General features: G+C 44.1%; 1 protein-coding gene across 2 annotated transcripts in view; it reads right to left on the bottom strand.

The window, feature by feature from the left end:
- LOC146075992 (uncharacterized) overlaps positions 1–12,608 on the bottom strand; it is a 411,577-nt gene that overhangs the window by 192,968 nt on the left and 206,001 nt on the right. Inside the window, exon 2 of one of the 2 annotated variants that reach the window (XR_014473675.1) lies at positions 3,060–3,187. The exons of the other annotated variant lie outside the window; for it this stretch is intronic. The gene's annotated coding sequence lies outside the window, so the exon portion shown is untranslated. The remainder of the gene's footprint in view (positions 1–3,059; positions 3,188–12,608) is intronic. 2 annotated transcript variants of the gene reach the window in all.

Below are 12,608 nucleotides of genomic sequence, written 5' to 3'. Positions count from 1 at the left end.
GCCCCTTTTAATACATGCTAGAGTTTTGTTGGCCTTTTTTGTTGCTATATTACATTGAGCAATATATTACATTGAGCACTACACCCTAGTTTGTTGACATTGGAGGCACCTCTGACCTTTGGGCACAACCTGGAAGCCCAAAAGGACTGCTGGCTAGGTCCTGAGAAGGGACGCCAGACCTGCTTGGATGCCATAGGGAGAAATGTACATTTCCCGGCAGTAGCCTTAGAAATCCAGTCATCTAATTCGCTCCCAAACAACCTTTCCCCCATAAAGAGTAGACACTCCACACTGCATTTTGAGTCAGTATCCGTGACCCATTGACGTAATCACAAGGCCCTCCATGCCAGTGCTCAGTATGCACTTGTTTGGCAGAGTATGTGAGTGCTTGTATCAGTCTGAGTGTGGAAGATAGAAAGAAAAAGACCCTTTTTGTTGGGGCACTCTTGTCAGACAATATGATTGTTATGATAGCGTTCAGTCAATTAGAGGGTTGTACAAGTCCTAGGAATCTAAGTGGTAATTTAGTGTTTATTGGGGTGTAGTAGGGGGAATTCCCCTATGGATTTTTTTCGTAAAACTTCGCTTTTATTAATTCTTTATAAGATAAGTCTATACATCACACACACACATACATAAGGACACACAAAACATATAATATTTACACTTCTTAGAAGAACACCTTTCAGGTTATGAATTTATGTCCCCTTGCTTGGGTAGGATAAATTGTATAATCTTATTCGTCAGAATAGAGTTCAGTAGAAAAATCTACTGCAAATATTTGTGACACTTAGAGCAACAAAAAATATTGGTTAAATATTTGCCCCTCCACTCCTCTCCTGCACCTCACTCTCCAATCACACACACACACACGCACACACACACGCACAGTTTAGTTTCACTTCAGGACTGTCTGACCTGGCTACGCAACCTGCTCTATCACTTTCAGTTCAGGACTGCCTGGCTTGGCTACACAACCTGCTCTATCACTTTCAGTTCAGGACTGCCTGACCTGGCTACGCAACCTGCTCTATCACTTTCAGTTCAGGACTGCCTGGCTTGGCTACACAACCTGCTCTATCACTTTCAGTTCAGGACTGCCTGGCTTGGCTACACAATCTGCTCTATCACTTTCAGTTCAGGACTGCCTGACTTGGCTACACGACCTGCTCTGTCACTTTCATTTCAGGACTGCCTGACTTGGCTACACAACCTGCTCTATCACTTTCAGTTCAGGACTGCCTGACTTGGCTACACAACCTGCTCTGTCACTTTCAGTTCACAACTGCCTGGTTTGGCTACAGAACCTGCTCTGTTACTTTCAGTTCAGGACTGCGTGGCTTGGCTACACAACCTGCTCTATCACATTTAGTTCAGGACTGCCTGGCTTGGCTACATGACCTGCTATGTCACTTTCAGTTCAGGACTGCCTGGCTTGGCTACACGGCCTGCTCTGTCACTTTCAGTTCAGGACTGCATGGCTTGGCTACACAACCTGCTCTATCACGTTTAGTTCAGGACTGCCTGGCTTGGCTACACGACCTGCTATGTCACTTTCAGTTCAGGACTGCCTGGCTTGGCTACACGACCTGCTCTGTCACTTTCAGTTCAGGACTACCTGGCTTGGCTACACAACCTGCTCTGTCACTTTCAGTTCAGGTGTGCCTGGCTTGGCTACACGACCTGCTCTGTCACTTTCAGTTCAGGACTGCCTGGCTTGGCTACACGTCCTGCTCTGTCACTTTCAGTTCAGGACTGCCTGGCTTGGATACACAACCTGCTCTGTCACTTTCAGTCAAGGTGTGCCTGGCCTGGCTACACGACCTGCTCTATCACTTTCAGTTCAGGACTGCCTGACCTGGCTACGCAACCTGCTATATCACTTTCAGTTCAGGGCTGCCTGGCTTGGCTACACAACCTGCTCTATCACTTTCAGTTCAGGACTGCCTGGCTTGGCTACACAATCTGCTCTATCACTTTCAGTTCAGGACTGCCTGACTTGGCTACACGACCTGCTCTGTCGCTTTCATTTCAGGACTGCCTGACTTGGCTACACAACCTGCTCTATCACTTTCAGTTCAGGACTGCCTGGCTTGGCTACACAATCTGCTCTATCACTTTCAGTTCAGGACTGCCTGACTTGGCTACACAACCTGCTCTGTCACTTTCAGTTCACAACTGCCTGGTTTGGCTACAGAACCTGCTCTGTTACTTTCAGTTCAGGACTGCGTGGCTTGGCTACACAACCTGCTCTATCACGTTTAGTTCTTGACTGCCTGGCTTGGCTACATGACCTGCTATGTCACTTTCAGTTCAGGACTGCCTGGCTTGGCTACACGGCCTGCTCTGTCACTTTCAGTTCAGGACTGCATGGCTTGGCTACACAACCTGCTCTATCACGTTTAGTTCAGGACTGCCTGGCTTGGCTACACGACCTGCTATGTCACTTTCAGTTCAGGACTGCCTGGCTTGGCTACACGACCTGCTCTGTCACTTTCAGTTCAGGACTACCTGGCTTGGCTACACAACCTGCTCTGTCACTTTCAGTTCAGGTGTGCCTGGCTTGGCTACACGACCTGCTCTGTCACTTTCAGTTCAGGACTGCCTGGCTTGGCTACACGTCCTGCTCTGTCACTTTCAGTTCAGGACTGCCTGGCTTGGCTACACAACCTGCTCTGTTACTTTCAGTTCAGGTGTGCCTGGCCTGGCTACACGACCTGCTCTATCACTTTCAGTTCAGGACTGCCTGGCTTGGCTACACAACCTGCTCTATCACTTTCAGTTCAGGACTGCCTGGCTTGGCAACGCAACCTGCTCTATCACTTTCAGTTCAGGTGTGCCTGGCCTGGCTACACGACCTGCTCTATCACTTTCAGTTCAGGACTGCCTGGCTTGGCTACACGACCTGCTCTATCACTTTCAGTTCAGGACTGCCTGGCTTGGCTACGCAACCTGCTCTGTCACTTTCAGTTCAGGCCTGCCTGGCTTGGCTACACGACCTGCTCTGTCACTTTTAATTCAGGACTGCCTGGCTTGGCATAAAAAGCTGCTCTGCTCACCTTACTCTCCCGTATCACTGGCCGGCCGCAGTTTCCCACATACACCGGAGGGGAGAGGAGGATCCGGTTATATTTCTGCCTTCAGTTACAGAGATCATACAGCAGTCACGGCAATGCGGATTCTGCACCTGAGTATAAGGAGACAATGGTTATAGGAATAACTCACATATACTGGTGTAAATTGGCAGCACTCACAGACTGGTCTCACTGAGTCAGATAGTCCGTCACCTCATATAACGTTTCACTTTATTCCAACCGTCGTCAGACACAACGGTATAAATGTTACCTTCCGGTGTAGGTTCAAAGAGCGTGAATCTGCCCCGAATTTCCGTTCTTCTCTTAATTAACAGAGTGTATCCATCACCATGGTAACTGTAAATAATCAATACTGATCTAAGAGCACATCGTTTAGCTTATATTATACGGGTAGAGATACAAAGCTCGGAGAAGTTTTACAGCGATTTGGGCCAATTTCATCCATCTCCGATGGATCGGGCTGAGAAATTGGCCCAAACTAGATGTGTACAGATGGGGCCACTCTCATTAGAGTGGTTCCCATCGTTCTGTCCGACAGAACGGGGTGCCCACACAGCCTAACCCACCAGCTACTGAGATATGGTGAGCTGGTGGCACGGTGGAGAATGGCCCAATCTGTATGACATGCCACTGTGCATATCAGGCCTGAGTCGAAGGTCGGACCTGCATGCGGGGAACAGGGGTCGCATGTGATACATCACTTGTGAAAGGGCTGCATACAATGTATCATATGTGTTCCTGCCACATAGGAAGCTCCCGGCTTTTCCTTACCCTCTTATCCTTTGAACTTTGCTATAGATATACTGATATACTGTAATATTTCTCAGTAACATTGAAATTGGCATTTTGAGTGTATTAATTTGGCAATTACAGGTCCTGAATAAACAGAACAGTACCTCCACATATCAATTGCTTTGAATTCCTTCATATGTGATAAAAAAAGCTACTTTGCAGAAACAATTGTTTCAATTTGCCTTTATATTGGATACTGCTTAGATAGTTTAAAACAAACTGCTTAAAAATCCTGTTTGATACATTCCAAGTGGCTCTATACATAGATCTCGCATTTTGGGTGTATTCATTTGATAAATAGAGATTCTGAATAAACAGAAACAAGTATCTCTGCATATAAATTGTTTTAAATTGCTTCATGTGTGCTGAGAAAGCTACTTTTTATAAACGATTGTATCAAATTGCCTTCATGTGTAATACTGTTTAGATAGTTTAAACAAACTGCTTAAAAATCCTATCTGATGCATTCTAAGTGGCTCTATACGTAGATCTCTATACTACAACGGTTCTCTCATTCTGACAGCTAGAAACGCTGCCAGAGCATCAGAAAATAGTGATTACAGCCAGTTCAGGACAGCAGAAACCGCTACCTGTCTCTATGGGCCTTATTCTGGTCTGTGCGGACGGAGCCGAATATGCGGGCAGGACCGTGCGTCCTAAACCCCGCCTTTCGTACGGATCGCTCACTCCGTCCGAATGCGGTAAGCCGCTGACCGCACGGAGCACGAGTGTATTTCTCATGAATACACCTCCTCCATCTCTGGGAACCTCCCCCATCATTCGATGGTCGAATGCAGGATCGAGTGGTCAGGCAGCTCCCGCGAGCTCAGACCACACGGACATTTCTCCGTGCAAAAGCAGGGATCTGGGCGGGCAGCTGACATCCGGTAATGTCATATGTCCGCCCCCTACACGTGCGTCACGACTGCATTACCATACGTACGCCCAGCGTTTGCATGGGAACGCCCATGAAACGTGGGGTGTAAACATATGGTAATGAGCCCAAACAGCCCTTCACACCCCTCTCCACCCCCTGTTCGGAGTGTACACATTTCAAGCGGGATTTGGCCGTACGCCCCGCTCGCACATGCGCAGTGACGCCTCTGCACATGCGCAGAAACAAAACATCGGAGGACCGACCGCACGCGGACATTACGCACCAACCAGAATAAGGGCCTATAATTTATATATCTGCTTATATAGCAGACCTCAGACAGCAGAACAGATACTGTCTAATTTCCCAGACTCTCTCTATCTATAGGGGACATATACAGTGATATAAATCCCTACCCTACATTTATCAGACAGCCGAGCGGACACTCTGCACTGCAATAAATGCAACAGAGCAGTCATATGTGACAGGCAGAAGCTAATACTATCCTGCATCGATACCTCAGTGCCTTGGACATGGTGGAATCTCTAATCCAGCATTTGATGACTAGCGTATGATACTGGAAAGCAGAAACACTAATGCTATTCATTTTCCACAACTTTCCACCTCCCTGCAACAACAGCTCTCTCTAATGCTTGTGCTGTATATAATAATAATAATAATAATAATAGTAATAATAATGTGTTATTTGCAGTATACAGCATTTTCTCCCAATAGGAATCAAAGGGGGAAATTTACGAAGATGTTTATTCTACTTCACATGTGATGTTGCTACGGGCAACCAATCAAAACCTCTCTACTATCTTCTAGAGCAGTGGTAGCCAACCCTAGCCCTCGAGAGCTACCAACTGTTCACATTTTCCAGACAACCTAGCTGCTGCACAGCTGCACTCATTAATCACTGACACAGATGGAGCTAATTAGCTCACTTGTGATTCTGTGAGGAGACCTGCAAAACATGCAATGTTGGTAGCTCTCGAGGACTAGGGTTGGCTACCCCAGTTCTAGAGGGTTCGAAATAAATAAGAAGTGGATTCTGATTGGTTGCCCATTATGGTGACCAACTCATCCCTTTAATCCGGGACACATATTAACCCCTTCCCGACATTTGACGTACATGTACGTCATGGTCGGGAAGTACTTCCCGACATTTGACGTACATGTACGTCATGGCTTCTAACTGTCACTGCGTCTAGAGACGCAGTGACAGTTAGGTGATGTCTGCTGTCCCTGACAGCAGACATCCCCCCTCGTCGCCCAGGGGGGGCAGGGGTGCCCCCCCCGGTCGGCGATCGCTGTGATTGGCTGTTCAAATGTGAACAGCCAATCACAGCTATTTCTGTGTTACCGGCGGCTATGCCGCTCGGTAACACAGAAATCGGTGGTGATCGGTGCAGCACCGATCACCACCGATCCGCAGACACCCCCTCCCACCCCCCCGGCAGCTCACCGTCCAGGGCAGCAGCACCCGGCAGTCGCAGCCGGAGGGCACGCAGCGTGCGCTCCCCCCGCCCACCCCCGTACCCACAGCAGCAGCAGCAGCAGCAGCATGAGCTGCTAAAAATAAAAATAAATAAAATCAGCTCAATTTTATATATATATATATATATATATATTATATATATATATACACATGTGTATATGTGTGTGTGTATATATATGTGTGTATACATATATATATATATATATATATATATATATACACACACACACATATATATATATATATATATATGTGTGTATATATATATATATATATATATATATATATATATATATATATATACATATATATATATACACACATATATACACATATATACATATACATACACACACACACACACACACATATATATATACATAGATATTCCCGACATATGACGTATATATACGTCATGGTCGGGAGGTACTTCCCGACCGAAGACGTATATATACGTCATGGTTTTACTGTCACCGCGTCTATAGACGCGGTGACAGTTTGGAGATGTCTGCTGTCCCTGACAGCAGACATCCCCCCTCGCGGCGATCGCTGCGATTGGCTGTTCAAATGTGAACAGCCAATTGCAGCGTTTTCTGTGTTACCGGCGGCTAAGCCGCTCGGTAACACAGTGATCGGTGCTGTACAGCACCGATCACCACCGATCGCCAGCCCCCCCCCCCCCTCCCACCCGGCAGCCCCCCTCCCTCCCACCCACCCGGCTGCCGCAGCGCCAGCACCGCTCCCACCCCCCCGCCAGCCGCAGCGCCAGCCCCCATCCCAAAGCTGGTGACCAAAATGGGGTCACTTGTGGGGGGGTTCCACTGTATTGGTGCTTCGGGGGTCTTGCTAATGCGACATAGCACCCACCATTCATTCCACCACCAAAAATCACTCCTTCCCTTCTGAGTCCTGCCATGCACCCAACTGGTATTTTTTGGTCACATGTGAGGCATTGCCGTACTCGGGAGAAATTGGGGCACAGATTTTGGGGTGCTTTGTATCCTTAATTCCTTGTGAAAATGAAAAATTTTGAGCCAAATTACATTTTTTTACACAAAAATGCAGATCTGGCTCAAAATTTTTCATTTTCACAAGGAATGAAGGATACAAAGCACCCCAAAATCTGTGCCCCAATTTCTCCCGAGTACGGCAATGCCTCACATGTGACCAAAAAATACCAGTTGGGTGCATGGCAGGACTCAGAAGGGAAGGAGTGATTTTTGGATTTTGCAGCACAGATTTTGGTGGAATGAATGGTGGGTGCTATGTTGCACCAATACAGTGGAACCCCCCCACATGTCACCCCATTTTGCAAACTACACCCTTCAGGGAATTCATCAAGGGGTATAGTGTACATTTCAAACCCCCAGGGGTTTCACCAATTTTGATACAACTGAGCTGTGAAAATGAAAAATTATTTTTTTTTATTTTCACTGCCCAGTTGTACCACAATTGGTGAAACCCCTGGGGGTTTGAAATGTACACTATACCCCTAGATGAATTCCCTGAAGGGTGTAGTTTGCAAAATGGGGTCACTTGTGGGGGGGTTCCTAACTTTTAGCATCTTATGGTGCCTAGAAACCTACATGGTGCCTAAAAAATAATCTCATAAAAAGGAGGCTCCAAAATCAAGTAGGTGCTCCTTCTATTATGAAGCCTGTGGTTTGGTCACCGTGCACACTAGGGCCACATATAGGATATTTATGAAAACAAAAGAATTGGGGGAATCAATTTTTAGTCACATTTCTCTAGTAAAATCTACTGTATTCGTTAGAAAAATGTATTAAAATTGAAACTCTGCAAAAAAAATGAAATTTTGAAATTTCACCTACACTTTGTTTTAATTCCTGTGAAACACCTAAAGGGTTAACAAACTTCCAAAATGCTGTTTTGAATACTGTGAGGGGTGCAGTTTTTGAAATGGCATCATTTATGGGGGTGTCTCACATACAAGTCCCTCAAAGTCACATCAGAACTGAACTGGTCCCTAAAAAAATCAGTGTTTGAAATTTTCTTGAAAATTTGAGAATTTGCTATTCATATTTTACGCCTCCTAGTGTCCAAAAAAATGAAAAGGAAGTTGAAATAATGATGGCAACATAAAGTAGACATATGGTCTATGTTAGTTATTAACTATTTTGAGTGGTATGATTATTTGTCTCACAAGCAGAAAATTTAACATTTTGCAAATCGCTAAATTTTCCATTTTTTCACGACATTTTGGTATTTTTCACAAAAAAACACAGACTGTATCGACCCAAATTTACCACTAATTTGAAGTACAATGTGTCACGAAAAAACAATCTCAAAATCACTGGGATAAGTAAAAGCAAAAAAAAGTTATCCCCACTTAAGTGAGACATGTCAGATTTGAAAAAAATGGCTCTGTCAGGAACGCAAAAACTAGCTCTGTCAGGAAGGGGTTAATTACACAGGTTCTGTGGCTGGCTTTCACCTGGTTTTAAACTGCCACACCTCAAGACTCCATTTCACCTGGTTTTAAACTGCCTCAAAACCTGTGTAATTAATATGTGTCCCGGATTAAAGGGATGAGTTGGTCACCCTATTGCCCATAGCAACATCACATGTAAAGTAGAATACACATCTTAGTAAATTCCCCCCATTCAGTCTCTCCTTGCGCTTTATCGCAAGGCTTTGCCGTCTAGGTTTGCATCTCTACCTGTATAGTATAAGCCAATCAATGTGCTCTTAAGATTAGTATTGCTTATTTACAGTTACCATGGTGATGGATACGCTCACCGGACACTGCTGTCTCTGCACACAGATGGGTCTAACCATTAAGAGAACAGTAGAAATCCGGAGTGGATTCAGGCTCTGTGGGGGAAGGTCACTAAGATGGGAGTTTCTATTTCACATGAGATGTATTACTGGACCGCAGCCATTGTGAACCCTTTGAAGTTGGTCATACTAAGATCTAAACTTCATTTCATTTAGTTGTATCACCAAAAGTTCCTCTGGGGAGTTTGTTCGTAAAACCCGTAAAAATTGGGAAATCAGTAAATTTTACTTTAGTTGTACCAGATGCTGGCTGGTGGCTTGTAGCAAGGTGTCCCTATCAGTTGTTCACAATGGCTGCAGGCCAATAAACCTGGATGTGTGTGATAAAAAGGATGCACTACTTGCTGATACAATGCTGATTGGAGGGACATTGGCACATCCACTAACTGGAAAGCGGATAAAGATCCGATATCGACTAACACGTACTTTGGCATTTGTTATATACATGCTGAGATGTCCCTGTGGGTCATATTATGTTGGGATGACTACAAGACCATTCCGAGATCGCATGGCCAACCACAGGTATACTATCAGACTGGCTTTAGAGACTGGTAAAATGGATAAACCAGTGGCAAAACATTGTCTGGAATATGGACACCAAGAGGCCAGCATTAAATCAATGTTGAGTGACCATGTATCCAAACCAATTCATGGTGGTGACCAAACGAGAACTTTACGGCAACGCAAAGTGAAATCGATCTACACACTGGACACTGTAGCTCCGCAAGGCCTAAATGAAAATAGTCCGTTAAATTGCTTCTGGTGATGGAGATGGACCTGGAACACATCCAGTTTTCTATTTTCTATTTTTTGAATATGTTTGTTGGTACTAATGGTGTGGGGGACCGAATAGCACTAGACTAATAACATCCCTGTAAGAAAGTATATCTATATATACAAATAAAGATCCAAATCAACCGGCACTCTCTAGTAGCTCAAATGACAATAGGACCCGGTGCCCGAAGAAAAATTATGCAAATGTCCAAAAGAACAGCACTCAGGAGGCAGTTATTAAACAAAACAACAAGTCTGTATTAAAAAACGAGCTTTCGGGGTGTGACCCCCTTCATCAGGTACAGACCCTTGATGAAGTCCCAAACAGAATAAAAGGGACGAAACGCGTTGGTCACCTCTGGACATTAACTCCACTCTCCATTGTGCATGCAGCACACTCCAGATAAGCTTTCTTATATTGATAAAATTGTACGAGTCTATTACCTATGTTTTTTGTTCATTAAAACCCACCTTTTTTAAACTTTATTACACTATCCATTTTTTCTTACCCCCCTTGGTGGGAGGGTCTCTCCATTTAAGGTACCCTTAAAACCTTGAGGAATTACATGTCAGCACCACCAGGTCGGCCGATTATATCAGCCAGAGGTTCCATTTTCCAGCCCATTTCCATCTATTTAGATGGTTATCTACAGCCGATCATACAAGCAAAAAAGACGTGTCTTAAAGACACAACAGCGTTATTAACAGCCATTCATGCATTTAAAGATCTTCCTGCAGATTGCTTGCTATGTTCGGTTGATGTCTGTAATCTTTATACGTGCATACCCCATAATGCTGGATTGGAGGCAGTACGTAGGACCCTTACTAACAACCCCCTTTATTTAGGGCCTGATCTCGATTTTTTTATGACACTACTTGAAATGGTATAAAGTAAAAATTACTTCTATTATGATGGAGGTTTCTATCTGCAGACGGCCGGGGTTGCAATGCGATTGAATGTAGCCCCGGCCTACTCTAATATCTTTATGTTTCAGGTCGAAAATGATCTGTTTTTTTCTGAATCAATAGTGGCAGAGAAAGTCTATGCCTATTTTAGGTATATAGACGACCTCCTCATTTTTTGGAGGGGTTCAAAAGAAGAATTTGTTTCCCTCATTGATAACCATAACAATACAGATAGTCCAGTGAAATTGACCTACCAAATCAGTGAGAATACAGTAAACTACCTTGACGTTACTATCACCAAAGAAGGGAGCACCCTACGTACCAATATTTTTCAAAAACCCACTGATAGAAATAATTTATTATTAGCGTCCAGTGCACACCCCAAAAATTTAAAACAAGCCTTACCATACAGTCAATTCTTGAGGGTCCTTAGGATTACTAGTGATAGGACTGAGGCCATTAAAGCACTAGACGACATGAGTGCTAAATTTTATGAACGTGGATATGATAAAAACACTGTCCAACAAATGAGAGATAGGGCACTTAAGTCCCACAGGCTCAATTGATGGGCGAGGATAGGGGAAGGAAAGAAAAAGACAAACAGGGCCAGAGCAATAAATTCTTTTGGTCCAATACATACAATCATATATCACCGTCCCTCACCAAGAAGATTAAATCCTTTTGGCCAGCCATCAATACAGATCCCCACTTACACCTGTTGAATACTAGGTTAATGCCTGCATATCGCAGGAATAAGAATCTCAGAAATCACCTGGTACGTACAGACATCACAGAGATGTCAAAGAAAAAAGGTGGCACTTTTCTAGGGACCCCCAAGAAGGGCTGTTTTCGATGCCCAAATTGCACGACATGTGGGTTTATGCAAACTGGTGGTTCATTATATCACCCGTTTTCCGGAAAAAAATTTAATATCAATTTTAGGTTGTCATGTACATCCAAGTACGTTATATATATCATCACATGTCCGTGTTGTTTACAATATGTGGGCAAAACTGAACGACAATTTAAGGAGAGAATGGCATTACATCGTTCTGCCATCAAAGCCGCCATTCTAAAAGGGGATAGTGATCAGCCACTAGCCAGGCATTTCGCTAAAGCTAAACATAACATCACAGCGATCCGCTATATGATTATTGACCAAGTACCACCACTTAAAAGGGGAGGTGATAGAAATATCATCCTTCTCCAAAAAGAATCAATGTGGATTGAAAAATTGGGTACCCTAGCCCCTAGAGGGCTTAATGAAACTCTAGGACTGCATTGTTTTTTATAAACACCAATAGATCGCTTGAGTTAATATAGATATTGTTCTCCCCATTAGTGTGTACTGTATGATTTTTTATGTCAATGACCTGCATTATATAATGGTTCAAGTTAAAATATAACTGTATGGTTTTATTAGATGCATACTTGCTTGATTGTGGCCGGTACGGGCTTGACATGATGCTTTACAGGTTAGAAAATGTTTAGATCCCTTATATGGGTCAGATAACTTGATTATTGAAACTTTAGCATACATTTATAAGCACATTTGTGATTAGTCGACATCGTGTCAACCTTTAGCGGCACATAAGCAATGATGTGAATTTTAAATATATTTTTGTATCTTCTGCAAGATCTTTTTACTGTGTTGCACTTAGCACTTTTTATAGGCATATATGCACGATGCATTTTACCTATTTCGATTGATATGTGAATTTTTAATTGCGTGTTATATGTTTGTAGCTGTTGCCACGCAACAGGATCACATGGGGTGAATCTGATGTCAGAGCCGCGCGACCAGCAGCTGACTGGAGCGGGCGGAAGCAGCGTCTCTTCTGAGGGGTTGGCGTGCTATTTATGGGGG

Source organism: Crinia signifera, chromosome 4, assembly GCF_055691185.1.
Source record: "Crinia signifera chromosome 4, ASM5569118v1, whole genome shotgun sequence".
Classification (NCBI taxonomy): domain Eukaryota; kingdom Metazoa; phylum Chordata; class Amphibia; order Anura; family Myobatrachidae; genus Crinia; species Crinia signifera.
This window is presented reverse-complemented; position numbering and strand designations above follow the sequence as displayed.